Source organism: Acomys minous, assembly GCF_964271855.1.
Source record: "Acomys minous genome assembly, chromosome: 19".
Classification (NCBI taxonomy): Eukaryota; Metazoa; Chordata; class Mammalia; order Rodentia; family Muridae; genus Acomys; species Acomys minous.
Genome location: NC_140499.1, coordinates 38,569,689 through 38,595,322, shown reverse-complemented (window position 1 = coordinate 38,595,322; position 25,634 = coordinate 38,569,689). Strand labels below are relative to the sequence as shown.

At 39.3% G+C, this 25,634-nt stretch overlaps 1 long non-coding RNA gene across 3 annotated transcripts; it reads right to left on the bottom strand.

Annotated features, from left to right (window-relative positions):
• Positions 1–10,864: 10,864 nt before the first annotated feature.
• On the bottom strand, positions 10,865–22,944 carry LOC311590054. Of its 3 annotated transcripts, XR_014776744.1 has the most exons (5): positions 22,681–22,944; positions 21,462–21,538; positions 20,669–20,871; positions 15,248–15,402; positions 10,865–12,311 (listed from the first exon to the last, which is right to left on the bottom strand). It is a non-coding gene; the product is annotated as an uncharacterized lncRNA (long non-coding RNA). The 3 variants fall into 3 exon arrangements; XR_014776745.1 differs by lacking the exon at positions 21,462–21,538 and having other exon boundaries at positions 10,866–12,311; XR_014776746.1 differs by lacking the exon at positions 21,462–21,538 and having other exon boundaries at positions 10,867–12,311; positions 20,791–20,871.
• Positions 22,945–25,634: the final 2,690 nt, after the last annotated feature.

Here is a 25,634-nt window from a genome sequence, read left to right as displayed (position 1 = left end):
GGATTGAAAAATCCTCAAATTCATAGGATAAATAGAATTAGATTAAGTTTCTGCCCCAAGCTCTGATGTGTGTATGTGGGTATATTTTTTCACATATATTTCATGCATTAATTGTTCATATACTTTGTGTGTGTGTTAAAGCTCAATATTTACTCCAGGTATTTAGCTCACCAAATATTTTGCAGCTATTCTTGGTTGTCTTGACTATCTTCATATTTCATTGTTATACAAAGTTTACATTAAAGCTGATATTTTTAACACTATACTTTGAAAGGCTTATTATACTCTAATGAGTTGGGGCAGGGAACCATCCAGAGAGTTTTCTCAGATATCTATGGATAAAGGAAGTGTTTTGCCTTATGTATTATGGCTGTTATAAGAGGGACCTTGTGTCAATCACTTTTCCTGTTGCTATGATCAAATACCTTGACAAAAGCAACTTAAGGAAGGAAGAGTCTGTCTGTCTCAGAGTTGCAGAATACAGTCAATCATGGTGGTGAAGTCATATTGCATCCACAGTGAAATGAATAGAGGCTTGTCCTTGGCTGGCTTCCTCATTTTTATTCTGTACAGGGTCCAAGTCCACTACTTTAGGGTATGTCTTCCTACCCCAGTGAACCTAATAAGACAGTATTGCCTCCTGGACATGGCCAGAAATAATCTAGGTAATCCTCACAGTGCCTGGAAGCTTGTTTCCTAGGTGACACCTGTCACTCTTAATCATCACAGACCTCCTTTCTTGTCACAGTGCATGAATCACTGCTGCCGTTGCCTCCTCCTTGGGAATTGCTGACTGAACTGTACTTGAAGACATAGGAAAATCTTGAAGTATTCCTTATACACTGGTTATTTTAGTTGGTTAATATTTAACCTACTAAAGGTTGTTTTAGTAGCTTAATATTATTCTGCTTTTCTTTTTTTCAAAACTGGAAAACTTCATGGTAAAAAAAAATGTGGTGACCAGGCATTATTGGAGAGTGCTTCTTGAATTTCTTTCTTTCTGGTTTTGTTTGAGAATTTCATATAAGTGTACTGTATTTAGATCATTTTCACCCATCCTTCTGCCTTCTCTAATCTTCCTATGTCCTACCATCTCTCAAGTTTATGACTGCTTTTATTAAAAATTATCTATCTGTCTCTCTGTCTGTCTATCTATCTATCTATCTATCTAATGTGACCCAAAAGAAGCTACGAACAAGGAGGGCTCAAGGGAGGATTTGTAAATCTCACAAAGAAGGGGAAATAGATTAGATGTCAGGGGTGGAAGGAAGGAGGGGAATGGATGGGGGGATGATAACAGCAGGGATCAGGGTAAGGATGGAGGGAGAGCAATTGGAATGGGGATAGGTAGGCTAGAGTTAAGGACAAGGCTTAGTCAACTAGTGTGTGTTTAGAACTGAACCCTGATCCTCTGCAAAAGCAGAAAGTGCTATTTACCAATGAGCATCTCTGGGACAAGCCAGAAAACTAGGGCACTGCAAACTCGCAGGAATTTATAAGGATGACCATAGCTAAGACTCCTAGCAATGGTGGATATGAAGCCTGAACTGGTCTCTTATAACCAGGCAAGACTTCAAATGGAGGGGTTGGGACACCAACCCAGCCACAAAATCTTTGACCTACAATTTGTCCTGCCTATAAGAGGTGCAGGAGTAAAGATAGAGTATTAATTGAGAGAATGACCAGCCAATGACTGGTTCGGATTGAGATCCATGCCATAAAAAGTGATCCTGCCCCTGACACTATTAGTGATGTTCTGCTATACTTGCAGACAGGAGCCTAGCATGACCATCATCAGAGAGGCTTCACCCAGCAACTAATGGAAACATGCAGAGACCCACAGCAAAACATTAGACAGAGTTTGGGGACTTCAGCAGAAGACCCAAGGAGTCTTGGGGAGGAGTCGTCATAGAAGCCAGAGAGTTCAAAGACACCACAAGAAAATTCACAGAATCAACTAACCTGAGAGCACAGAGAATTAACCACCAAACAGAGAGCATGTAATGGACTGATCTAGGCCCTCTACATGTATGTTACAGTGGTGTAGCTTGGTGTTCTGGTGGAATTCCTAACTGTGGGCACAGAGGCTGTCTCTGATTCTGTTGCCTTCCTTTGGGACCCTTTCCCCCTATTGGGTTGCCTCATCTACTAGCCTCAATGGGAGAAGATGCACCTAGTCTTGCTGCAAGTTGAAAGTGGCACTAGTAGGTTTCCCTCTGTGGTCCATTACTTCACCAACCATGGGTAATTGGCTAGGCTTACAGTACTCAGCATGAATTCTATCCTATTGAATGGGCCCAGAGTCTAATTAGATTGTCATTAGTTACCTGCAAGAAGTAAGTGCCACTCTTGAAGATGTCTTGCCATGTTGGTCAGCTGTGGTTCATAGCTTTACAGCTGAGTAGAACCACTGACTGTTTTTCTTCCTTGGGAACCTATATGACTCTTTCAGATGGGATTAGAGCTAGTTCTGAGGGAGGAGGTTTCCAGGTCACTTCCAGGTCCTTGTGCTTGAACAGGAAGCTCCTGACACACTGAGCAATCACTCCATTCCCCACAAATTTATCATTTCATTGTTGCACACACACACTCACGTCAAACATGCTTTTGCTACATATATTTAAATTGTAATTTTATTTGCTGCTCTATGCTTGAAATGGTTAAGTTTATTTCGTGACTCAGTAACTGACCAACATTTGAAAAACAACTGTAAAAATGCTACTTTTTTACAATTTGAATTGTGAAAGATGCATCTGAGACTAACATTTTCTTTCTTTTTAGTAAAGTAAAGTAAAGTAAAGTAAAGGGCCTTTTCAACTGCCTTTATTCTTATTTTCAAATTAATTTAATTCACTACTCTTTGTATCTTTCAGTTTGAGAATGGCATGTTTTTTTAGTTCATAGATATTCAATTATAAACATAATTTTTAAAAAATCTTTTGTTCCTAGCTGCAAGGTTTTACCCTCCTTTAAGGTCTGGAAGATTCTTGAAGAACCTTGTGAGTCATCAACTTTATTTTCTATTGCACACAAATGGAGTTTTCTTATTCCTTCTTTGCTTTGCAATTTGTTATTTGCTTTTAAGTCTATACAAAACCGTTTCTACCACCTGATGCTACTCACACAAATCTTTATAAAACATACACACCTGCTAAAGAGGCTTCATTTAGCATATATATATATATATATATATATATATATATATATATATACACATATATACACATATATATATCATACAAGATACAAAGAAAATTTTTAATGGATATATAATTTGAACATTTAATCATAAAAATATGTAGAGATAGAAAATACGCATAGACAAATCAATACATACCAATATTTTATATGGAAATTGTAATTAAAACTCGTACACATCAACTGGCATTTTTAGAACCTGACAACACCAAGGTTTTAAAAAAAGATTTATTTATTTATTATGTATACAATATTCTCCTGCATGTAACAACTGCAGGCCAGAAAAGGGCATTAGATCTCATTATAGATGGTTGTGAGCCACCATGTGGTTGCTGGAAATTGAACTCAGGACCTTTGTAAAAACAGCCAGTGCTCTTAACCTCTGAGCCATCTCTCCAGCCCACCAATGTTTTAAGTAACCAAAACTATCACAAATTTGATGACTGATGTTTGGCAGTCAACACAAGCCCTAGGACCTAATGACATATTTATTATTTTCATTTTTATTTTTTAAATTCTATTTATTTATTTATTTATTTGGCATATACATTTATAATGTTACATGTAAGTGGAAAAAATTACATGCAGCAGGAAGAACCACAAAACAATTAGGGATCCTATGAATGTTACATTGAAGGTATTTTGGTTAATCGCATTTTGCAATCTTGTAGAAAACGTCTTTCCTATCTTGGTGAGTCGAAAATTCTGAATGAGAATTAATATCTATCCTCTCTCATCTCTGCCAACTCAAAACCTCTATACCTAAAAATATCTTAACCCTAAACAACTCAGGTTAATTGTAAAACTAAACTATCAGGACTTCAACCCCATCAGAGGCTTGAAAGGAATGAAAGTTAATTACTTGAGTGAACTGGAAGTGCAGGTTAGCAGCTTCCAGAATGAGAAGGAAAAAGAAAAAGAAAAAGAAAAAGAAAAAGAAAAAAAAATGATGGAGACAGTTTACTGCTTAACAGTCACCCAATACTTTCTATAATGTTGGAACATCATCTTCCCCCTTCTGCCCCAATATAGCTGACAGACATATTTGTGAGACAGAAACTATTGAGGACTTGCTTACCCTGTCTGAGAATTTAATCAAAAGGAAAAAAAAAATATTTACTAAAAAGACCTATAAATAAAAGTTCACAGAAAGCTTTATCCATAGAAGCTCTGGCCTAAAAAAGAGAGGGAAGAGAGCACCGCTCAAAAATACAATTTGGTAGGTGGATAAACAATTTACAGTGCATTCATACAATGAAACAAAACAAACTACCTAAAGATGTAAAATACCACACAAAAAAAAACCCCAAGCCATTATATAAAAAGAAACAAGCAATGCATAAGCATGTGCCTATGGTAAAGGTAAAGCTATAGTGATAGAAAAAAGAGAGTGGTCCCCAGGGGTCTGAATGTGGGGCAGGGCTGACTACAGAGGAGATGGCACGGACAGTGTGGACTGATGAGAAGTCCTTGTATACTGTGGTGCTTATAAGGCTGCACACATTTCTCCAAACTCGTGGATTAGCATAGCTTAGAAAGCTAAAGTTAAAATTCAAACTTTACTGAAAGTCAAGGTAAAAATAATTTGATTGCTACTATTCCCTGTGTTCACGCTGTTTTTCTAACTCTGGAAAATACCCATTTTATTGAAACGATGTCCCTTTCACTCTCCTTGAGACTGTGACAAGAATTGTCTGTCTCTTGGAGTAAATTTTCTTCCTGGAAAATTAGTTGTGACTCTTCAAAACAATCTTTTTCTCTTAGACTTTTGTTCTCTTTGTTTAACTATCGAAGTTGTATTCTAGTCATGTTTTGTGAGTTCAGGATTAGAATTTGCCATTTGAAAATTACATTAAGCCATTTAATCCTTAATAAAAAGGAAAATGAATTTTCCATTTTCTTTAGCTTTATGAGGAAATTCAGCTGACTATGCAGACTAATCTGAGAAGCTCTAATGCTTATGTCCTACCCAGAATTCACAGCTTGTTGCCATGTGCAGTGCAGGATCACTTTTGGGAAAGCTCAGTTTTTGCCACATTGAGCGTGTGAGCACAGTAGGCAGGCAGGTGTGAAACCAGCTCTAAGACGGTGGTGCAGACTCACAAGCACACAGGGGCTGAAGGTCACTGGTCTGAGCAAAGTAGGTCTTCAGTAAGTCTTTCCAAGCTTAGGAAATGCATCATTGTTACCGTGGAGAAATGTATGCTCAGCATGATCAGAGGGAGATTCTGGCTTTAAGAGAATTCTAGAAGCCTGAATTTTAATGTGAAAAACCCCTGCCAATTAAAAATAATATTTGTGCATAATTAAAAATTGTTTAAAGATTCTATGGGCCAACGATGCGTGGTTCTAACAAAGCCCTCCGTGTCCTTCCTAGCAGTCTCAGCTCTCCACTGAGAACTATTCGGAGAGGGGTCTGGACATCCACATGGGAAGATGGGAGGCTAGCATGGATTTATTCATTACTCGGCAGGTTCGTCACCGAACTGACCATCTTGAGACGGTCAGATACCTTCGAAATTCACACTGTAGCTCTGGCCTTCGTATCTTGTCCTCTTCTCCCCAAATGTTCTCCCATGTTGGCGTCAGGGGAGACTATTTTCACTCCTGCTTTCAGTATATCTCCCTTACCCATTTAAACACATGGTAATTCAAGCCTAACACATTCACCAAACAGTATTGGACACCTTGAAGAAAAAGAAAAACAAACAAACAAACAAACAAACAACCTCCCGCAAACCCTATTGCTATATATTTTAATACTGTATACCCCCCTCTGCTGAACTCACCACCTATTGATAATATAGCTGATTTTATAACTACATTGGTAAAGATTCTTCACTGCTAGAGTCAGAGACCTGACCGAGTTATCCTTAGCTTAAAAAAAAAACTGTTTAGCTGGGGGTGGTGGTTCATGCCTTTGATCCCAGCACTTGGGAGGCAGAGACAGGCAGGTCTCTGGGAGTTCAAGACCAGCCTGGTGAACAAAGTGAATCCAGACCAGCCAAGGTTACACACTGAAACACTGTCTCAGTTTTCTCACAAGTCCATTTGTGGCTTGAAGGTCAAGCACTGCTAGATGCGAGGCTCCTGGTTTGGCCGGCTCATCAGTCTGCTCATCTTAGTATCTGCGTCATGCTCATCTCATTCTTCTCTACATTGGACAGCTTTCTCTGTGAGGCTGCAGAAGATGGCGGCCAGCAGCCCGAGGCTCCATAGTTGGCACAGGAAGAGAGGTGCTGTCTCCCACATTTTGTATTTTAGTCTTACAAGGAGCCCCAGTCCTTCTTTTCCTATGTCTGCTCCCTGGACCAATTTCTTTTTCTGAAAGTTAGGAGCATTGTAAACCAAGACTGGATGTTGCATCTGCTCACAGGGCGTAGGGAGAGTGTCTAAAATGGAGAGGCCTTAATGGGAGCACGTAGAACTATGGAGGCATTTCCCGACAGACAAGAAGGCGAAAGAAGACACTACTAAAGAAGAATGAAGGGGCTGGGAAATGGCTTGATGAGTGAAGTGCTTGTTCTGCAAGCACGGAGATACAAGTTCAAATCCCCTGCAACTATGAAAAGCTGACTATGGTACCAGGCACTTCTAGTCCTAATGCTGTGGCATTTTCAGATACCTCTGAGTGTCTCTATCTACGGCATTCAAGCAAACAACATTATAATTATTTTGGGAAAATAGAAAAAGATCCTGCTTAATGCCTGTTCCTTCAGCGTATAGACTCCACTGAGGCCCCGTGGAGTGATTTCAATGGGTGATAGCAGAGATGGCTCAAAGAAAGACTCAAAACTGAATCAAGGGCAGGAACGGGAGGGAAGAGGGATTTGGGGAACATGCCAAGATGTTTTGAAGAGCTTTATACAAAGCTGTCTGTGTGGCTTGTCAGTCTTACTGTTGCAGCAGTAACTTGTCCTGTAAGTGAAACTTTAACTTACTATGAAACAGCTGATGAAATAAGTTTATAGAGTTTTATAGCATTGCTGGGCTTAAAGCAATTTCTGGGGTAAGTGTAACTTGGTTTAAACTTTCTGAAGGTTTTTATGTGAATGTTCTTTAGAAGAAACAAAGACGAAGCTCTTCTCAGAATTTATTCTACAGAAATATTTATGTGTAGATGTGTGTCAAAAAGTGTTATCTACTGTTACAGGTAGTAAAAATAAAATAGAGCCAAATGTGTCACATTATGTTATCGTGTAGGCAAAGCAGTGAGCAGATACAAAGGAATACATTACAGCCATCTAAAGTGCTGTTACAGGCCTATGTTTAAAGGAATAGAACTATTACTTCCTGTTTAAAAACAACAACAACAACAGCTTCCAAAATGGTTTAATATTAACTAGCTTTTTTGTGTTCTTCATACATAAGAAAATTGCGTTGTCTGACTGATCATTCTGATTCCATATGATGGGTGTTCTCTTGTTCCCACATGCTTTGCTTCTCGGAGATCACACTCTTGTTTTGTTTTTGTTTTCCAGAGATGGTCTCTCTCTGTAGCCCTGGCTGTCCTGGAGCTCATTATGTAGACCAGGCTGATTTCAGACTCACAGAAATATGTCTATCTGGGCTTCTCAAATGCTGGGGTTAAAGGTGTGCTTCACCAACACCCAGCTGATTTTCCCTTCTTATCCAGACAGATCAGCTGACAGCCTCATTCCTAGATTCAGACTTGCTCAGTTATTTACCTACTTTGCTTTGATTAAGTTACATAAAATATACTTTGTATTACAAAATCACTGTTTACATGCACTGGATATGCAATCTACATGGAAATAATCATTTGCAAATTGATACTTGTTCTATTCAAAAAACAAAACAAAACAAAACAAAGCAAAACAAAACACCCATGGACTTGTGGCTGGAGTGATAGCTCATCAGTTCAGAGCACTGGCTACCCGTCCAGAGGGCAAGGCCTCTATTCCTACCGCTCATGTGGCTGCTTATAACTGTGTGTCACTCTGACTCTAGTGATGCAATGACCTTTTCTGGCCTGTATGCACTGCATGCATATGGTACACAAACTTACATGAAGGCAAAACACCAATTCACATAAAAAAAATCTAAACAAAAAACAAAACAATCCGCCTGCCCCAGACTCACATTGTATTCATTTAGGATCCAATGACTCCTACCAAGGGGTCAAGTTTCCATTACTGTCAAAAGTTCTTAGGGCCATAAAAATAAAAAGCAGGAGGGTCGTCTGAGGAAATAAGGATACTGCTACCAGTAGGAAGGGAAAGGGTTAGAATGGAGTCTACCATAGAAGGCAACTATTCAGAACCATATGCAGAATCAGAAATCCATAACCATAGATAGCAGGTCCGAAGGATCCATCTGCCTCCTAGTGGAAAGCTACTGGCACTTGATGGCTGTTGGCATTTAGCAGTGCATGGCTCCACTCCCATGGCCACTAATTAGACTCAGGGGGTTATTAAAACAAGAAGATGCTATGAAATTGGGAGGGAGATGTGTTGGAGGGTGGTCTGAGGAGAGCTGGAGGGAGGAATGAAGGATAAATCTTTTCAAAATACATTGCACGCATCTTTGAAATTCTTAAAGAGTAAGTAGAGTATTATACATATTTAAAGTGAGTAGTCATATATACTAAAATTTAGATATAAAACATGAACGAGAGTCTGAACAACAGTAAAAGAAATAAAAATTCCTGAACCTATGCTCTATGTATGAGGAGATATCTAATCAGCAATACTTTTAAGCTACAGGGAAGAAAAAGAGGTAGCCTTAAGGTAGATGATAGGATTTCCATATAGATGTGTCTGTATGTACAGATCACAGACACACAGACACATAGACAGGTAGCACGTGTGTTGCACAGCTAGAAGGTAGTAGAGCCAGAATTTCAACACAGCTTTGTCTTAGTCAAAGTACACATCCAGCATCTTCTCCAGAAAAAATAATCCCCATTATGTTTGACTTCTGGATTGTAAAATACTTATGAATGTGAATTATGTGTCTTTTGTCTTCCACGCTTAAATTTACATCACCACTGTAGATTCTTTCAATACCACATACTGATTAGCCAATATTGTGTATAGTTCTGAACTATGTGACAGTGCCTTGGTCAGCAGTGGACTTGGGTTTGTATAATGCTGGCTGCATATATAACCTGGGATGGTATTACAATACCTTGTAGGTCTGTGTAAGTGCACTCTGTTGGTGTTCTTGAAATGAGAAATCATATAACATTTTCTTAACATTTACTGTGATTAAGTGATAAATGGCTATACTTACAGTGCTAATGGTCAAGTTTTGAAGGCTTTATGTATTTCTAATTATTTATATCTGTATACTTATATTGCAGATAGACAACTGCTTCTCTGTAGTATTGATGTGATCCAAATTAGTCAATAAACCCATGCAAGCAGTCCCTGAATGATTCCTCTCCCTCTCATGTTTAATAGAGCATCTGATGTGGAGCCTCAGTGATGAGATTCTCCAATGATACATTTTCAAATATTTCACAGATGCTTATGATGAAAGAACCCATTGTCACTAAATAGTTGCTGTATGTTACCCCAGAAAATATAACCCTTACATTAGCTTTAAGTGGTCCACATTACTTCTCATATTTTACATGTAAGGAATGTGAATTCCAGAGCACCAAAGGGTGCTTGCAAAGCTTATGATTCATGTCACCAGAGCTCACAGAGATATCACAGCTAACAGTAGGCTCAAACTCGTTTTAACATATGGAGTAATAAGGAGTCAAATTTTCTTTTAAATATTTTCTTTTGAAAGTTTCATCCACGTACATCATGTGTGTTGATCCTGTCCATCCACCATTCCCTCTTTTCACCTCACATTAGTGCCTCCATACCCTTTCCCAACATCATGTCCATATTTTCTTGCTATTAATAACTCCCTGAGTTCATCTCCTGCTGCCCACATGCACATGGGTGTGGGGCCATCTTCTGGGACATGCACAGCGTCCAAGTGGGTAAGTCCACAAAAGAGAGTGAGTCAGCTTTTAAAAATGAATGCCATTGTGAAAATTCACAGCGTAGGTTGTTAAACACACACTTTTTGTTGTCAACTAAAGTAGCCTTTCATTAGTAATACTTCTCTCATGTTTTTCTTTCTAGCTAGATTTGTAAAGTTTTAAAGTTATTTATTTACTTAGTGTGCATGTATATACCTGTGCCAGGTTGCTGGTGCTACATCAAACATGTTGGGGTCAGAAGAAAATGTGAGGGAGTTAGTTTTCTTCTTCTACCATTTGGTTTCTAGGATTGAACTAAGGTTGTCAGACAAGTCAGTGCCTTTGCCCAATAAGCCATCTTGTACCCACATTGTAAAGGAACTTTTCAAATGTGAGTTTTATTTTGCTAAAGTTTCTTTATCCTTCCTCACATTGCTTAGATGTTCAAGAGTCTTTTAGTTAGATTTCTGAGAAAGACCCATGAAAGGAGTGTGCGAGAAAGTGGGGAAGTTGGTGGGGAGTGGGGTGCAGAAGCAGCTGGGTGGTGAATGTTGGTAGGTAGCGTTGGCAGCAGATTTGCCTTCATCCCATCTCCATGCCACATCTCTCAGGTTGTGAGCAAAATACTACCATGAAGAAAACTCTTTTTGCTTTGGTTAACAGAACAGGACATGTAATTGAAAACAGAAAGTTCTATCTGAAGTAGAGAGAGCCCAGAATTCATGTTCATAGTAGCATGGCAGTAATCTTCTGTGATAGCGAGGAGTTTTCCCCCTAAGTTTAGTTCCTAGTTGAAGCTTAAAAGAAATGGAAAGATCCCATCAAGGAAGTGGTGTCTGCAATGCAAGCTAGCAGGAAAAAGACAAAACAAAGCCGCTGAAACATAACTTTAAAAGGAGTAGATATATTACCTCAGTTTACATGTTAAAGCTTAATAGATATGACTTGAGACCCGAAAAATAAAATAAAACACGTAAATACATTATAATACAGAACTAAAACAATACATAATTTGCTGATGGAATTCTTTTCTTCTACTGCTAAAGTATTGGTCTCAAGGATGCAGGAAAGGGCATTCTACCTTTTGAAAATCAACATATTTACCTGTGTGCTTCAAAAGAGAAATAACAGTATAAATTCCTTTCGGGTATAAAATTGGAGGAACATCCTTCTATTGATACATCTGAGGATGACCCAGCTGTGCCCTCTAGTGATCATTTCACTCTGTTGCTTTATCAGAATATCAGCATCATATCAGCCTCAGAAATCCATCTTCGATGGGAGGGATACTGGTGTAGAAAATAAATGCTACTCTGCAATCAGGTATAATGGGTATAAAACAAATATTTCCTTATGTTTGTTCTTTGGGTCCTGTTTCCCTCCACTTTTATTAACTTTTTTTTAGCAAAAGTACTTTATTGAGCCACACATACAACAGATAATCCCTACCCTATCTCAGTTACCAGGGGATTGAATTTAAGCAAGAGGAAGTTTTAGATCTAATATCACACATAGATTGGAGCTTACTAGGGCAATCATATTTTAAGAGACGGTGGCTTTCTTTGAAGGATGTTGTGTTATAAGGTATGGCAAGTATTATTAAGGATTTTAAGCCGACTTTGAGTTGTGGGTCCGTATGATTTCCATAAAATGGTGTTGGAGTTTTCATACTCAGGAACAGATTCTAAGAGATGGGAACTTCTGAGTTAGGAGCAGACTTTTATATTCCCTTCAGTGCAGCCTAGTATCTTCTGTGGTACCCGACTGAGAGGGACAAAGTCTGTAGGCGACCTGTAGAAATATGTGAAGACCTATATTATTCTCGGTCCCAAAGCCCCGAAGCAAGTAGATCCTGCCAACAACTATGCAGAGCAGGACGCGGATGACTTCCCTCTTGAGCCTTCAGAGGATGTCTACCTTGACCATCTTCTTAATGCAAGCCAGAAACAGAAATTCTACGTCACGCCTGGTACCACACCCACAAAAGTTGTGGAATAACAAGTGCATGTTCTGTGAAGCTCTTAAACTTGTGGTTGATTTGTCATACAGTAATAAAAAAAAAATGGAACAGTTCTTTTACTGAAGACCTGAACTTTTGTGAGTCTGAGAGTGTTGTGTAGTAGTTTCCTCTGAGATTGAAACAGTCCATCCAGCAGGGAAGCTTCTTAACCTGTCAAGTAAACAACTCAAGTTAACAAAGAGTCCCAGAAACTGGTCAAATTCATTAGGCTCCCTTCTTCTTAAGAGTAAACAGTAAGGACTGCTGAGATGTAGTCACTGTAGATGAGCCAAGGAGAGTGTGCAAGAAAAGCTCTCCTCTGAGCTTAGCTGCCAGGAAGAAACAGAAACCAGCCCAGCAACACGAAAGCAGCAGAAACCAGCCCAGCTGCCTGGACGAGGTTTAGACCAACTGAGGCACCAGGACAGGAAACTCTCCAAGCTGTTGAGATGCCTGCAGGCTGGGCAGGTTCCTAACTTTTGCAAGCTGTCACCCATGCTGGGGTGGGCTTTGGTGATACAGCTGTCTTTGAATAATTTCTGCTCTTGTAAGTGACCAGTCACCCATATTCCTGTATGTAATTCCGACAAAGCTCACTGGTTCACTAAGTTTGTCTTTAGTGGTACCCATACTTTGGTTTTTCACTGCCTTTCTATCTGGGATGATTAGATAAACGTGTGTGTTGCATCTCCCTAGGAAAAGTCTTGTCACGTATCAGAAATTTATTTTCTGGTGTGCTTAGAAGAACAATACAAAGATTTGGGTGTATAGCATTCTGTATTTTCTGGAAACATGTAAGTTAAGGCTGCTTTGCCTTTTAGCTCTATTTTTTTAAAAGGAAAAACCTATCATTTTTGTTATTGCAAATAATGTCTACACATTTTTATTAATTTTTCTTTAATTTTGATGTGCTTCATGAGGAGGTGGCTGGGAGATTATCTGTCTGTCTGTCTGTCTGATTGTCAATCTGAGATACTGTCCTCTAGGAAGACTCTTGCAGAAGCCCTAGGGCTAGTGCAACTTCACAGCTGTTGCTGGTCTCTCGCTCCCTGATACCTGGAATTTCTACTATATTACATCTTCTCAATCTCATATTTCTCTTTTCAGAACTCTTTTTATTGAAAATAAAACAAAATTCTTCTCCCTAGTACTGCATTCTATGGGAACATCTTGAGTTACATTTTATCAGTCCTCCCCCCCCAAACCAGGAAAAAGAATAGGCAACCTATTGACAATTTACAGTTTTTGACTGTGCTTTTCTTGACAATATGTGTGAGGTTGATTTGTTTTTCTCTTTTTACTGTCTTATCCTAGTTGTGCTTTTTAACTCCAGTGCTTCTTGTAACTTTTTTTGTTTGTTTCTTTATTTTTTGAGACAGGGTCTCTCTATGTACGTCCTGGTTGGCCTGTTGGCAATGTGTACCAGGCTGCCTTCAAACTCAAAGATGTGCCTGCTAGGATCAAAGGTGTGCGCTCCTCCCTGCCCCCCCCCCCCGTGTGTGTGTGTGTGTGTGTGTGTGTGTGTGTGTGTGTGTGTGTGTGTCTGTGTCCACATTGGCTTTTGCAGCTCTTTTAAAAGTCCCACCTCCCCAAGTCCCAACTCCCACTTTGCTTGTTGGGGAAACTCATCCAGGGAGCCTGGCTCTGATTCCTCTAACTTAACCCTTCATTCACATGATGCATTTTAATCACTGTTTATCAGCAGAAGCCAAATTCTCCACAGCCATCATCTACTTCCAACCCTGGAGCCTAAATCATGAATACACTCTCAGCTTTTCATTTTGGCTCCATTTCTAGTCCATGAGCTTATTTCCTTGATTATTCAGAGTCTTCAATCACTCATCTTCATTATGTTTGTTAGTGTTTTTCAGAAAGAGGACATTATCCACCAATTCCATTTTAAAGACATTTTGGTGTCTAGAAGAGATAGTGTGGGCATATTAATAAATAACTAGGATTTCAAATCATTTACCTTTATTTTGCATTAATTCATTTAACGTTCATAAGAGCACTTCCAGGTGAATGCTGGTACTATTCTCTATTCTCTACCATTATTCACTTCTAGAATACTTGTTAGAGTGCTGCAGAATGCTGAGATAATGTGGCTAATGAATTCAGGGTACCACAGTTTGTTCATGGAGCTAACAGGATGCATCCTGGCCAGAGGGGCCAGAGAAGAACAAAGGAAACAGGTTGATGTCAAAGGATTGAATGGCAGTGATGACCCCAGTGCTGCTGCTATGAGTGAGAAGCCTTGAAGGACTCAGAGCAGAAGAATGCATAAGGGTTAAAGAGGTCATCCTGACCCCAGACAAGGTGGCCTGGATCAGCACCTTGGCCTTGAGAACGGAGCAGAAAACACAGCACACTACCATTAAGAGACCAGCTAAAGATACAAGGGAGGAAGGGGAAGTGTTTAGCTAGTTCTCCTGTTGTTCTGACTAAATGCAACTTAAGGAGAAACACAACTTCAGGAGGAAGCATTTATTTTCTGCTTGCAATTTAAGCGGGGATACAGTCCTGAGTGGAGAAGCCAGGGTGATGGGAGTATAATACAGCTAGTTATATTGTGGCAAGAGTCAGGAAGCACAAAGTGGCCGAAGTAGGTCTAGGCTCCACAAACTTCAAGACTGTCCCCAGTGACTCACTTCCTCTGGAGAGTCTCCACCTTCTACAGGTTCCACAAGTTTCAGAACCAGCACAGTCATTAAGTGTTCAAAAACAATGTTCAAATACATTAATCCTTAGGCAACATTTCTTATTCAAACCACAGAAAAAGATGTCAATTACCTCTGGAATTAAAGGTGTGTGTGTGTGTGTGTGTGTGTGTGTGTGTGTGTGTGTGTATGTGTTGTGTGCAAATGCATATGGAAGCAAGAGGACAACTTGGGTGTCATTCCTCAGATGCCATCTTCCTTGTGGTTTGAGATCCTATCTCTAATTGCCCTGGAACGTGTTGAATAGGCTAGGCTGGCTGGGTAGCTAGACCCAAACATTTACCCATCCTGGCTCACCATCTCACCAGAACTGGACTTATAAATGAACACCATTGCATCAAACCTCTTAAATGTGGATTCTAATGTTCAAACTTAGGTCCTTATACTTACCAGGCAAACACATCACCAACTGAGTTATCTTCCTATCTCCAAATAAATCAACCTTATTAGGTTAAGCTATTGAACAGTTCTGGGCATCTTTGGGTGTGTCAATTTTTAATAATTCTGTTTTCATTGTTTTCAATGATTTATCAGCAGATAACAATCTGGAAAAGAGAAGTTGCTATGTTATTTTAATTTCTTACATAAGTAATTTTTATCATTTACATATCTTCCTTTTTTCTCTTCAACTCCTTTCATGCCTCCCCACTTCCTTTCAAATTCTTGACTACATAGACACAGACACAGACACACAGACGGACAGACAGACAGACAGACACACACATACAGATAGACACACACACCACCCTCCTAAGCCCATTTATGGTGTGTGTGTGTGTGTGTGTGTGTGTGTGTGTGTGTGTGTGTGTGTGTGTGTTCAAGGCTGACTCCTTGGGATGAGAAGGCCCAACCTTGAAGAAGACTAAACTAATATACTTCCTAACTGCGTTCAAGAAACATGTCTTTACATCCTCAGATAACTAATTCTCATCCATCATCAAAGAAACTTATTTTTGTAGTACACAGAGATCATTACAGAAATCCACAGTTGGTCACAATGCAGACAACTGACCATAGGATGCTCACTCCCAGTTGACTGATAAATCTCCAACATAACTCCTACAGCTGAGACTCAGATAGCATCAAGGAAAGGAGTCAGAATAATTTTAAGAGCCAGAGGACCTGAACCTATCCTGTGAGATAGTGTCTTCTACATATGCTGGGGAAACTGTAGCTGTGAAATCTTGACAGTATCATCACCTAAACAGGAACTGAACAACAGTGTGACAACACTAGTTGGCATGTCATCATGGATGGGGGAAAGTTTCATAAGGCCCTACTTCTAGAAGAAGAGCAGTAGGCAACTGATGTTTGAGAGGGAGAACTGTTAGTCTTTTTTAAAAAAAGCTTTATTTTATCTATTTGTGAGTGTACGAGTGTGCATATGCAGGGCAGAGGACCACTTTACACAGTGGCTTCTCTCCTTCCATCTTCTACTGGGTTACTGAGACGGAACTCTGAATGTCTGGTTTGTATGGTAAATGCCTTTTTCCTCTGACCAATTTTGATGGCCTGACACTTTTCAAGAAAATATTATTGCAAAAGAGCTTGGATTAACTGTCAACATTTTTTTTTACCTTGGGATTATATAAATTTGAACTTCTAGTTTCTCTTATGAAACTGGGAATTCCAGAAATACCAGCTTCTGATCTCAGACACAGCAATGTGCTTCATTCACCCTGGGCAGCAACTATGGCAACCTTTAGCCATGACACTATTGTCCTCTCTCCTCATTTTCTATTCTGCAGGCCTGCTGCAATCTTATCAGTTACACTGGCATAGTTAGGATCTTAAATGTATCTCAAGGACTCATGTCTTGGGGACTTGGTCTTCAAATACTTGACAATATTGTGGGACCTTCAAGAGGTGATCCCTAGTGAAAACAAGTTAGGTGCCTGAGGAGGAGACCTTAAAGGGGAGATTAGAACTATAGCCTGTTTTTTTGTCTTTTTTCTTTACTTCCAATTTGCCATGTGGGGAACAGACTTTGTTTGCCATAAGCGCATTAAGATATACTATGCGTCATGGACCAAAGAAATAAGTCCCAACAACCATGTGCTGAACCTAAGTAAAACTTTTTAATTTTTAAGTTGATAGTTTCAGATGTTTTATCATAGTAATAATAGAAAGCTGAGGATCCTATCCTGTATATGCACAAAGTTTTAGTCATAGAATAGAGGGTTTAAATTTTATGAATTTGCAAACTACATTCATGTCTTAAAAAAATGGGAGAGGGAGCTGGGTGTGGTGGCACACCCCTTTCATCCCAGCACTTGGGAGGCAGAGGCAGGTGCATCCTGTGAGATTGAAGATGTCCTGATCTACAAAAAGAGTCTAGGACAGCCAAGGCTAACACAGAGAGACCTTGTCTTGAAAAACCAATAAATAAATAAATAAATAAATAAATACATAAATAAATGGGAGAGGGGTTTGAATAATTAAAAGAGTTTTTAATGGTATTTTCCATATTATTCCTTCAGGTGGTTTACAAATACTACCTCATTTACTTCTTATAATAAACTATCAACATGTATAGTTATCTATCTATCTATCTATCTATCTATCTATCTATCTATCATCTATCTATCTCTACCTATCTATCCATCCATTCATCTACCTACCTACATACCTATATCTAGCCTCTCATGTTAAAAAGGTCTTGGAAGCTAATCTTCCTGAGGTCATTTAGTGGCTAGGTGCAGTCAATATTTTACTTCAAAACTCTGGCTGAGAGATAATTCCTGTAATCTTTAAGTTTTGTTTACAAAGGGAAGGTAAGTGAATTCCATGCGTTTATGAGAGAATGATGGAAAGGGCATCATTGTGACTGAAAAGGAAGATGATTAAGATTCTTGGTATCACAGATAGAGATCTGGCTCTCCTCCTCACTACATTCTGGGCCACACCTCTGGGGAAATGTCTAACCTGAAGAGGCTATGCCAACTCCCTGAAAACGAGTTAAGCCATCTACCCCCACCACCCCTACAATTACCCCCACCACCCCTACAACTACCCCCACCACCCTGCTTGTACCCACTCAGCAAAATCCTAAGCGCCAGTCCTCTCCTCATCACTATATCTTCTGATGCAAGCCCAAGCCAGCATCCTGAACCCCAGGTTAGACTGCCTCTCCACCCTGCCTGGAATGTGCTTGCTCAGCATAACTCCAACTGGCTCTCCTCTCATCACCATATCCCAGGCCATACTTGCAGAGGAAACCCCCTTTGCCAGTGACCAGAACACCATCCTGAAACCCAGAGGACCAGCACAGTGCCTTGAAATCCAGGCATACTTCAAAAACCTATACACCCAAAATGTGAAAATCTAAACAAAGTGGATGATTTTCTTAATAGATGTCACTTACCAAAGTTAAATCAAGATCACATAAACACTTTGATAGCCCTATAACCCCAAGGAAATGGAATCAGTCATTAGAAGTCTCTCAACCTCCCCTAAACCCCCAAAAGCCCAGGGCTAGATGGTTTCAGTACATAATTCTACCAGACTTTTAAAGAAGAGCCAATGCCAACACTCCTTAAATTATTCCACTAAATAGAAACAGAAGAAACATTCCCAAATTCATTTTATGAGGCCACAGTCACCCTGATATGAAAGTCACACAAAGATTAAACAAAGAAAGAGAGATTACAGACCAATTTCCTTCATGCAAAATACTCCATAAAATATTTGCAAGCTGCATCTAAGAACACATCAAAAAAGTCATCGACCATCATCAAGTAGGCTTCATCCCAGAGATGAAAATCTGTTAAGTAATCCACCATATAAACAAACTTAAAGAACACACCCACACTCATCTTGTTAGATGCTGAAAAATCCTTTGGCAAAAATCCAACACCCCTTCACAATAAAAGTCTTTGGGAGATCAGGAATACAAGGCACATACCTAAACATAATAAAGACAACATGCAGCAAGCCTATAACCAACATCAAATAAATAGAAACTTGAAGCAATTCCACTAAAATCATGGATAAGACTAATAAGTGAATTAAAAGAGATCAAGGGTATAAAAATTGGAAAGGATGAGGGCAAAGTATCAATATTTGCAGATGACATGATAGTATACGTAAGTGACCCAAAAAATTCCAACAGAGAACTCCTACAGCTGATAAACACTTCCACCAAAGTGGCTGGATACAAGAATAACTAAAAAAAAAATCAAGAGCTCTCCTATATACAAAAAATAAATGGGATGAGAAAGAAATTAGGGAAACAACACCCTTAACAATGGCCACAAATAAGTTGTTGGTCTGTATGACTAGAACTTCAAGTCTTGGGAGAATGAAATTAGAGAAGGTATCATAAAATGGAAAGATCTCCCATGCTCATGGATCCAGAGGATTAACATACTAAAAATGGCCATTTTACCAAAAGCAATCTATAGAGTCAATGCAATTCCCATCAAAATTCCAATACAATTCTTTATAGACCTTGAAAAGACAGAAATCAACTTCATACAGAAAAACAACAACAACAACAACAAACCAAGATATCTAAAACAATCCTGTGTAATAAAGGAACTTCTGGAGGCCTTACCATTCCTGGTTTTAAGTTATATTACAGGTTATGGTAATACAAACTATACGGCATTGTCATTAAAACAAACGCATTGAGCAATGGAATTGAATCAAAGACCCAGACACAAACGCACACACCTATGGACACCTGATTTTTCACGAAGAAACCAAAATTATACAATCAAAAAAAAAAAAAAAAAAAAAGAAAGAAAGAAAGAAAGAAAACATTTTCAATAAATGGTGCTGGTCTAACTGGATGTGTGCATGTAGAATAATGCAAATTGATCCATATTTATCACCCTACACAAAACTCAAGTCCAAATGGATGAAAGCGTGCAACATAAAACCAAAAACACTGAATCTGATAGAAGAGAAAGTGGGGCATAGCCGTGAACACATTGGCACAGGATACAACTTTCTGAACAGAACACCAATTTCACAGGCACTAAAATCAACAATTAATAAACGGGACCTCCTGAAACCAAGAAGCTCTGTAAAGCACAGGGTACTGCCAGTTGGACAAAATGGCAGCAGTAATATATTTTTACTAACTCCACATCTGACAGAGGGCTAATATCCAAAAAGGAAAAATGAGACAGGAGTCGTCCCTGTCTCCTCAAAACCTCAATTAGATTTCAGATTTGCAAGATTTGAACCATGAGTGGGCGTACCAGTCTTTTTTTTTTTTTTTTTCAAAAGAGTTGTCTGGCTTGCCTCTTGGATGAGGTTTCTGCTTTCACCTCCAAATGTGAAGCCACACAGTTGGAGTCGTGTGCTTAGTTCCTTTTTATCTTCTTTCTCTGTCTCTGTCTCTGTCTCTGTCTCTGTCTCTGTCTCTGTCTCTGTCTCTGTCTCTGTCTCTGTCTCTCTCTCTCTCTCTGGGTGGGTGTGTTCACGCACATAATTGAACATGTGTCTTGAGGTGTGTAAGTGTTGGTGGCAAAGCATACTCTTGGGTGCTGTTGCTCAAGAACACTACATTTTTTACTTTATTGTTTGTTGTTTGTGAGACCAAGTATTTCAATGACCTGGAACGTGAAACTAGTAGGCTAGGCTGAAAGGTGAATGAAGCTCAGTGGTTCCCTTGGCTCTACTCTCCTGTCTTGGGCTTCCAAGTGCATGCCATTATCTGACTTCATCATTTTATTATCTGTCTGTCTATCTATCTATCTATCTATCTATCTATCTATCTATCTATCTATCATCTATTTCTCTATCTTTGCACAGTTTCTGGCAAGCAGTGTACAACTGAACTCTCGCTTTGACCATCCTTACCCCATGTGCCCCTCTTTTTCTCTGTACTTTTCAGGGGTCCCATCACTCTTAGGGATTTCTGCTGTTCCTATATTCTCTCCTTCCTTAGAATGCTGTTCGTTGTCTTGGTTTTTCTCACTCACCACACCATGGAGCAGCTCCTACAATCCGTCATCTTTCCCTGGAAGTCTCAGTGAGTTGTTTAAAGACTAGCATGACTGCCACTGGGAAAGAGACAAGAAGGAGATATTCATTAAATATCTTCCATTACCTTTGAATGAAATATTGAAATGAGTTTGTGTATAGGATCTTTCAAATTTTTCATTTTGTGGAAATTTTAAAACATTACTGTAGCCACCCATTTTATTCTGGAACTATTATTAATATCATTAGAAGTATTATGAAAGGCCAGTAAAACAATTTTTTTGAGACAAGATCTCTCTATGCCCTGGATGTCCAAGAAAAATAATTATAGTATGTAGGAATATTTCCTTAAAACATAATTATGAAAAATGTGAAATTACATATTATGAGACACATGGGGCATATATCTCAATGCAAAACATAGTCTGTGTCAGATATAATGATGTGCTGCATAACACTATTCTTTTATAAGAGTTGATAATAAGCTAAGCTTTGGATATATACTCCTATTTATGCTTCATGCTGGCATCTGAATCACAGGCAAAAATAAAAACTATGAATATATTAAGTAACAAACATTTTAAAATTATGATTTTCTTTAGTTTCCTGGTGGTTTGGTTATTTCAAAATGGTTAATTATTCACTCCACAGTATCAATTCATCTACTTACTCAAATATCCTCCAGTTTACTGGATATGTGCCAGGATTGAGTTAGGCAGAATCCAGGGTTGAGGTCAGATCTCTGGTCTGATAAATTAAAGAGTATTTTATATTCAATCATTCAAAAGCAGGCAAAATATAAGTAAGTTTAAATTAAATATCTGTTTTTCTAATCAGTTCTTAAAATACAAAACTGTCTGAGCCCTTTCTGTATAGATGGCCCATTTCTTATGTTAAGATTGCTATTAAAGGCACTTGCTGTGGATTGGTTTTAGTCATTATCTTGAGCATGTACTGACGTTTTTAAACTTTGGAAAAGATTTTGATGTCTGACAAGGCAGGAATATATGAGATGAGAAAATAGTTAGGATCAACTCCTTAGGTCAAATATTATCAGTTTTAAAAGTCAAATTAATGTGTATAGTCAAGTGATGTGTGAAGGAATGGGGGAAGCTTGATTTCTGCCATTGTCCAGAAAGCCATAAGTTGACATAAGTTTCCTGTCAAATCTCTTTAAAAGCAATGGGTTTACAAGGCAAATGATACTAAAATCCTCAGGCAAACTTAGAAAAGAGCTACTTCTTGAGTATTCTTCTATAAAATTCTGAAGCATCTAGCTCCCAAATTTTCATTATATGGAAGTTTAAACTTGACTACAGCACCCATCCTATTCTGTAGCTATCATTAAATTTGTTTTGAGGAGTCAGTAAAACTCTTTTTTTTTTTTTTTTTTTTTTTTTTTTTTTTTCTTTATTTTGTTTTTGAGACATGGTCTTTCTATGTAGTCCTGGCTGTCTTGGAAATTGCTATATAGATCAGGCTGGTCTTGAACTCACAGAAATCCACCTGCCTCTGCAATCCCAGTGCTAGGATTAAAGACATGCACCACCATACCTGGCCCACTCAAACACTTGGATGAGTGATTCAATTAATTTCAGAGTTTGTCTTGACACTGTTACTCATCTGCAAAAGTATGACACTGAATTTCTTAGCCTAAACTTCTTTCAGTTCTAATGATCTGTGATTCCACATATTTTGCTATTGAGTCATTTCCAAAAGACATCATAATTGTGTGTCTTTTCCTGGGGATATATAAACAAACCCTTTCTCCCTCGCCCCTTATAGGGCATAGATAACAGATCAAAGAAACAATTACACCCAAGTTGAGTTTAGTGAGTCAGTGATCTTACTGTGATTACCTGAAGCAGTGTGGGTGAGAGATTACTTACAGAAACGTCAGCGAGGACTTGCAGCAGATTCTGGGGGAAACTCCCCAGTTCCAGGACCATCTCACTTTCCCACTGTACTGTGATTTTTGTGTCTTGGATGAACTGTAGCTCAGGCATTAAAGCCTTCAAAGGCTCACTAGCATAGCGTTTATCTGTCTCTAATTTATCCGTAGGGACTTTGGCTCAACACAAATCTTGCTACACTTGCTTGCAAGGGACCTAGACAAACCCATTTACTTTGTCTTTTTCTCACTCTTGACTAAGTGTCCGTTGGAAGCCCAATGGGCATGCTGGTCTAAGCCATTCCCACTCACTAAAGCTTCCTCTCCCTGGTAAGGATTAGATCCTGTTAAACTGCTCAGAAAAGCCTGAGTTCTGTTGCAGTCCCGAAGTCCTGCTGAGTTAGACATTTTCTTAACTATTCTGTGAACACATTCCTACAACTGGATGATATGGACATCGAATACTACCTCTCACGCCCTACTTCTCAGCAACACCTGGTTCTTCTATTGTATTCCAGGTGTTGATCATCATGTGGACCTCAGATTGTGAGAACAGTTTGCCTGCGATGGCTTGTATGAGCCAGTCGGTCCATCAGGGACTGCTTTCTCTAATATTGCTTCAGGCTATTCAGCAAGATTTGTGTCTTTAGGAAGAGTGTATAGTTGCTTTTTTCAGTTTCTCCCCTGTATAGCATTCAGATTGCTCCTGTGTGCCTCCATGCCCTCATGTCGCAGGAATCAGGTTTTGAGATGCCTTTAAAAAATTATTTACTTCAAAGTCTTTCCAAATTTAAAGAGTTCATATGCTGAGTAATGGCTGATTATCGCCGTTTCTTGTAATGAGCCATTACTAAGACCTCCATTTGCATGCTGAGTCCTGGAGTTCTCCCTTCTTCCGGATTGGAATAGAGGTCAGACCTGAGAGGTGTACCATCCCTACCACATGCTGGTCCCTCTCACCCATTCAATTATTCCTACACGTTCCAAGTTTTTGGATCCCAGAAAGGGTCCCTTGTGAGACCGCTTTAATTCTCATGCCCTTTCCCATGCACTTTGTCAGCTGTAAGAACCAGCAAGCCAGCACCTCTGTCTATCATCCTCCCCCTTTTCTCTATTTCTTGCCCAGTCGGATACTAATACAGAGGATAACATCTGTAATTCTTCTTCCCATTGTAATTTTTCCCTCACAGGTTCTTTCTTAGAAGACAGGGGAGTCTCGGTCACATGTGTTCTCATTCACCACAAAGGCCTTACAACTGATGAATCTCAGTTCTTTTTTTAATTAATTCATTCATATTACATCTCAATTGTTATCCCATCCCTTGTATCCTCCCTTTCTTCCCTCTCTCCCACTTTCAGCCTACTCCCCTCCTCTATGACTGTGACTGAGGGGGACCTCCTTTCCCTGCATATAATCCTAGGGTATCAAGTCTTTTCTTGGTAGCCTGCTATCTTTCCTCTGAATGCCACCGGGCCTCCCCATCAGGGGACGTGGTTAAATATGGGGCATCAGGAATCCAAGTTCTTATGTGTTATGTGTGTGCACACAACACATATACTTGTGTTGTAAATCACATTCATCAAGGAAGTTTGAATGAGATGTTGTATAGTCTGCGGTGTCTCCAGTTAGTCAGACTGCTTGAATAGGTTTAGGAATCGTGTCCTTGCTGGGGGAAGAATTTCACTAGGGACAGTCTGAGGCTTCAAAACCATGCATTGTGGCACTTTGCTCTTTTTGTTTGTGTTTGAGAATAAAGATTTATGCTCTTAACTTTCTGCTCCAACCACCATGCCTCTTCTCTGCCAATAAACTCTTCTTTTAATAAATTGCTCCAGACATGATATTTTATCATAGCATCAGAAAAGTAATTAGCATTACTTGGGATTCATGAATTAGCATTCATTGGGATTTCTCCCAAGGACACAGATGCCATTTTCAGAAAGCTTAACCTTGGTTTTACGTGCAATCACTTATCCCTGGGAACACACAATCACTGTTATCATAAGGAGACATTCCATCTTATACCACACTGGGTAGAACTGTCTCTTTGAATGTTTCACCTCACACACATCAGCTTTAGTTGCATATCTCAGAAACAGATGGAGGGATGATTCAACCACTCATCTCTAACTGACCTTTGGTTCTGTTTTCTCTGTTTGAAAGCCAGTTGTCTTCTGTGACTTTTCCAGGGGAGATGTGAAGAAATGTTGATTCACCCCAAAGATCATTGATCACAGATCAAGGAAATTATTCCATTCAAGTCTTGTTTAGTGAACAATAGATTTGAGATTGCTTAAGAAAGTATGAGTGAGAGGTTTCAGGACCAAAATCCCATCCAAGCCTATGTGATGACTCATGAAAGTTGCATCCACAGAACTTCCTCTACAACATGCTGACATCTGGGTAAATAAGAAAGTCTCTTCTCCTCAGCCATTGTCACCTTAGTGACTCTAAAGAGGGGCCTTGTGAAGCTTCAAAGTTTCAGGAGCTTCTTGGGTCTTCTAAGTTTCTCTCACTTGCAGAGCTTTGTGAAACTTCCTCCTCCTACTAGGAGGGAACATTTTAACTCAAAGGAAATAGTGATGCAACAACCAAAGACGCCAATAGCCAGATATTTAGATTATTACAAATGATGAAGGGATGATCTAACAAAATGAAAAAAGGAAGCTGGCCATTTATCCTCAACTTTGAGCACTGTTCTGATTCCTTTCCAATGCTGTTATAAATGTCCAAAACCATTTGGAGAGGAAAGGGTTTACTTAGCTTACAAGTTACATCCCGTCGTCAAGAGAAACCAAGGCAGAGAAGCAAGTCAGGAACCTGGATGTAATAATCAATTGAAACAGAGGCCAGGGATGTGTTCTGGGTGGTTTTATGTCAACGTGACACAGACTAGAGTGATCAGAGAGGAGGGAGCCTCAATGGAGAAAATGCCTCCATTAGATTGGGCT